This window comes from Littorina saxatilis, linkage group LG8 (assembly GCF_037325665.1).
Source record: "Littorina saxatilis isolate snail1 linkage group LG8, US_GU_Lsax_2.0, whole genome shotgun sequence".
Taxonomy (NCBI): domain Eukaryota; kingdom Metazoa; phylum Mollusca; class Gastropoda; order Littorinimorpha; family Littorinidae; genus Littorina; species Littorina saxatilis.
Window position 1 is genome coordinate 15,625,135 of NC_090252.1, and position 5,577 is coordinate 15,630,711.

Sequence of the window (5,577 nt, forward strand, 5' to 3'; positions counted from 1 at the left end):
ACTTGACCAAAATTTCAACCAATTTGGTTGAAAAATGAGAGCGTGACAGTACCGCCTCAACGTTCACGAAAAGCCGGATATGACGTCATCAAAGACATTTATTGAAAAAATGAAAAAAACTTATGGGGATTTCATACCCAGGAACTCTCATGTCAAATTTCATAAAGATCGGTCCAGTAGTTTAGTCTGAATCGCTCTACACACACACACACACAGACACACACACACACACACACACACACACACACACACACACACACACACACACACACACACACACACATACACCACGACCCTCGTCTCGATTCCCCCCTCTACGTTAAAATATTTAGTCAAAACTTGACTAAATATAATCAAGTAAAGCTCAGTATCGGGTCAACAGAGCGTTCCATATATCATAGCTTCAAAAGCATTTTTGTCTAAAACTGTGTCAAACATTCGAATGAGACACCATAATACACACACCGTCATAGCTTCATGTCGTCATGCTTTTCTTTTTTCTGAATTCAAAATACATTAGAACTAAAATTGTTGACAAAGGACAAACAGCGCTTACAATGTGTGACCATAGACATAGAGTGTACCTTTGTACACATATGTGACACACATGAGTGACACAACAAGTGTGTGACACCATAACTCTGACCTGTCAAAATACTTATTATAGCAGTTATTCCAACTCGGCGACTCAGAAAAAGAGACAGAAAGAAGAACATGCGTTTTTTTCTTTCTGTTAATTTCTGGTCAGTTATTTTCTTCCTAAATGACATGTGACGCCTTTTGCAACACTCAAATTTAGGATCGGGATGTAGTCAGGCGCAGGTCACTACATGTTTGATTGTTTCAATTTAAAACGATTTACGACAATAAATTTAACCTAATAGAAACACACACACACACACACACACACACACACACACACACACACACACACACACACACACACGCACGCACACACACACACACACACACACACACACACACACACACACACACACACACACACACACACACACACACACACACACGGACATCGTAACATTTGAAATAATCAACACAAACTGTCCACAAAATGGGTGAATATCAAAGTTCAATTTTTTGGAGGCAATTTTAGAGGGCATTTCATTTCTGTTTTACACATTCTTTTAAAATCCAGACAGCTTGCACTGCTTTTTGTTCAATGGCACCTTTTACGTTGTATGTTCACAGTTTTTCTATCCAGTTTTAGAATGCTACTTGATTTAAATGTGAAGTATGATGTTTTTGTCAAGAATGGTTTTGTTATTTAGAATGCAGGGGATGTTTTTTTTTATTGATAACTGTTACAAGACATACTTGAAAATATATATTGAATCAACTGAAGACATTATGTACAGGACTGCTGTTACTCGTTTTTGCACAACACTAACGAATTTAGGTACGCATCAACGAAACGAGTAGAAAGTGTCCTTCTGTACAGCTGACAAAGATGCTGAATACCTTGTATTTCTATGTCTTTTGTTCTTTTGAGCGCAACAGTTGAACACCTTAAACTCTTAAACAGCTTTTGTATACATTTGGTAGTAATGATTTCTGTTATTTTGTTGGAGAAGACACATACCCTTATCAATCAGGTTCAGTTGGGGATATGTCATCAATGACACATGTTTGAATGTATTTGTTAAATTTTATGGGAGATTATTAGTTAACTGCGCATGATCTTACTGTTATGTTAACCACTAGTGAAAGGGGATGTGGCCTTAACAAAATTGAATATGTGTTCGTGTTCTTGTGTGCTGTATATGTCTCTCTCGATGTCTTTCTCTATGTCTCGCTCATTATTTATCTCTGATATCTCTCTCTCTCTCTCTCTCTCTCTCTCTCTCTCTCTCTCTCTCTCTCTCTCTCTCTCTCTCTCTCTCTCTCTCTCTCTCTCTCTCTCTCTCTCTCTCTCTCTCTCTCTGTGTCTATGTCTCTCTCTGTCTGTCTGTCTGTCTCTGTCTCTCTCTCTCTGTGTCTCTGTCTGTCTCTCTGTCTCTCTCTCTCTGTCTGTCTCTCTGTCTCTGTCTCTCTCTCTCTCTCAGGTATGACACCGATAACATGAGCCTAATTTTGTGTTCCAGGAAATGATGCTTCCAAGGGGACTCACGCAGGTAAAGTCTTTTACAGACAGGCACGCACACACACGCACACACACACACACATACACACGCACACACACACACACACACACACACACACACACACACACACAGACACACACATTCACACCACACACACACACACACACACACATACACACACACACACACACACACACACACACACACACGTATCTCTCTATCTATCATCAGCAACAAAATATTGCACACATGTTCGTACTTCAACTAAAAACATATATCCCTGTGTCAATTCATTCAAACTGTCTATGCCATTAAAGGCCCTTCATTTCTCTATATGACACACTTTTCGAAACAAAGATGCTTTTCATAGGGGTCACGTGACCACCGCCTGAATTATGGTATCGCAATAATACTGACAAATTAATTTGGATTCAGCCAGGAATGCAATCTGAACGATCAATCGTCCATAAAAAAGTACCTCCTATTTAGTTTGTTTGGGTTGTTGGTGTGTGTTATTACATTTAGTCAAGTTTTGACTAAATGTTTTAACATAGACGGGGAATCGAGACGAGGGTGTGGTGTATGTGTGTGTTCGTGTGTGTGTGTGTGTGTGTGTGTGTGTGTGTGTGTGTGTGTGTGTGTGTGGAGCGATTCAGAGAAAACTATTGGACCGATCTTCTTATGAGTGATTATTTAATATGTATAGGTTACAACACGAGTGGTTTTTTTTATATGGCTTGTATTTCAGTCAAGACCCAGCGGATGAATATCATAGGGATCCATGAAAAATGAAAAATGTAATTAACAATAATGCAGATGACAGTGTTCGTGTTCTGATAATTGGAAATGATTATGTTCTGCTTTGTTTCAGACTAAGACAAACACATGGTCCAGAAGGAGAAGGTAAGCGTGTGTGTGTGTGTGTGTGTGTGTGTGTGTGTGTGTGTGTGTGTGTGTGTGTGTGTGTGTGTGTGTGCGTGCGTGTGTGTGTATATGTGTGTATGTGTGTGTGTATGTGTGTGTGTGTGCGTGTGTGTTTGCGAGTGTTTGTGTGTGTGTGTGTGTGTGTGTGTGTGTGTGTGTGTGTGCGTGTGTGTGTGTGTGTGTGTGTGTGTGTGTGTGTGTGTGTGTGTGTGTTGTGTTTGTGTTTGTGTGTATTGATGTGTGTGGGGGTGGGTGATACTGTGAACGCACAAGCTACAAATGATGAATATTTTATCCTTGTGTTGCACACAAAGAAATGTATTTATTCTCTAGACAAAACCGTCACATACGACATACGCTGTTGATTGTGTCCGCTTGCATGTATATCTATGAAACTGATTCCCGTGGTAAGCGTGTCTGCAAGTGTGACGTTGACGAAGAATCGTGTCCACTTTGGCAGCATAGGTTTTGCTCGTATCTCATCAAGCTGTGAGGAGTTTTCATCGATCTTAGTCTTTAATGTCTGCCAGTATGGTCTGCAAGCCAGCCTTGGTGTTTCCTCGTCACTGTCATCTTCTTGAAAGACTAGCTGCTATTGAAGCATTCACTTGTCTTTCTCCTCCCTCTGTATGTTTATGTAACTATCAACCACCTCAGTGGTCTCACTAGTTTGTTTCAAGCTTGCAGCAATGGACTCAGCAATGGCTTTGTCAAAGGTTTGTAATTCTTCCTCGAGCAGAACACCGTTGTTTTTGTAGTCACACTAAACCTTATTTGTAAATAGATTGATGCAACATGGTCCACTTCTAAGTCCACGATCTTCCGGCGCACAGAATTATTGTGATATTTCACTATTTTCCTCCGGGACTGTTGGTCCTTCTTGTTGTCTCTCCTTATGTTTCCATCCAAGAATTGTGGTGATACTTGGATCTCGGACTTCGAGGTTTCGCAGTAGATGCAATGATGTGTTCCCTGTGCGCCTGACAGACCGTTCATTTTCAAGGTGAAATCATAATCACCGAAAAGAAAGAGGCATATTTGTTTCCCTTTCCACTTGAGGGTTTTAAGCTGATCTCTGTGGAGTTGAAACAGTCTCTGCAAGTTCTATGGAGTGTCTATACATTTAACAATCAGGAAAAGATAAATGTTGAACTTGGAGTTTGGGGAGATAATATGTCCTATCTGTAATGTCAACTTGAATGATCAGCCGCCATGATCACCTCCGATCTTCACCTACACCTCATTAGCGTTGTCGTGCCATGTTAGTTTGCATGCCGTGTCGTATTGGCCAAGCAGCTATCTGAGATGTCTTTTATTCTTCTAAATGCTGTAGCTTTCTCCTCTTGAGTTATCGTGCCTTCAGGGTTGATGAACTAGAGATGTATTTCTTTGATATAATCATTTATAATAATAATAATGCAAACTTTTATAGCGCTATTCTAGAAAAATGTCTACTCTTAGCGCTTTACAATACATACATCGACCAAGCATACTATACACGCACAGGCAAAGAAACCGACCAAACATAACCAACAAACTATACATGCACAGGCAAAGAAAACGACCAAACATACAATACACGCACAGGCAAAGATAACGACCAAACATAAACAAACATACTATGACCAAACATAACCAACATACTATACGCGCGCAGGCAAAGAGAACAATCAGCACATGTAATAATTACTGACAACTAATGATGCAGGCATACAATGACAATCCAATACACAGCCTAGGCACAAGAACCACAAAAGGCTACTGTATAAAAACGTGTCAACAATACTATTTACACACACACAAACAGTGCTGACACAAAGCGCAGAAAATATATATACACGTTATTTTAGGTACTAGGTAGAGGGTGAGGTGGGGCGGGATGGGGTGGGTGGGGAGATGCTGGAGGGGAAATCGCTTGCGCTGAAAGAGGTGTGTTTTGAGATTTGTCTTGAATGTAGTGAGAGAATCTGTGTGTCTGAGAGGCAGAGGTAATCTATTCCAGGTCACAGGGGCTTGATAGGCGAAGGACCTCTCGCCACATGTCTTTGTTTGCACTGTGGGGAGTCGGAAGAGTCGAGTGTCGGCGGCGGAGCGAAGCTGACGAGAGGGGATGTAGAGATTGAGGAGTTCTGAGAAGTATTCTGGGGCAGAACCAGAAACGACGGCAAAAGAAAGAGAGGAGAGTTTGTATTCGATCCTTTTAGTAATAGGCAGCCAGTGTAGAGAGTGAAGAAGGGGTGTGGCGTGTTCATACTTGGAAGATTTGAAGACCAGGCGGGCAGCGTTATTTTGGATCCTTTGAAGTCTATCTAAAAGGTACTTAGGGAGACCGGCCAGAAGAGAATTGCAATAATCTATCTTTGAGAGGACTAAAGAACACACTAACGTTTTGGTTGCATCAGTGGTGAGGTAGTGACGGACTGAACTAATCTTGCGCAGCTCTAGATAGGCGGACTTGCAGATGTTAGAGATGTGTTTTTGGAAAGAGAGAGTTGGATCGAGAGTGACGCCAAGGCTGCGGACAGACGGAGAGAAAGAGATAGGTAGTTTG

At 41.2% G+C, this 5,577-nt stretch overlaps 1 protein-coding gene across 1 annotated transcript in view; it reads left to right on the forward strand.

Annotated features, from left to right (window-relative positions):
- Window positions 1-2,100: 2,100 nt before the first annotated feature.
- The window catches only part of LOC138972195 (uncharacterized), a 40,942-nt gene continuing 37,465 nt past the window's right edge, over window positions 2,101-5,577 (forward strand). The window contains exons 1-2 of the mRNA XM_070344936.1: window positions 2,101-2,132; window positions 2,974-3,005. The gene's annotated coding sequence lies outside the window, so the exon portion shown is untranslated. The remainder of the gene's footprint in view (window positions 2,133-2,973; window positions 3,006-5,577) is intronic.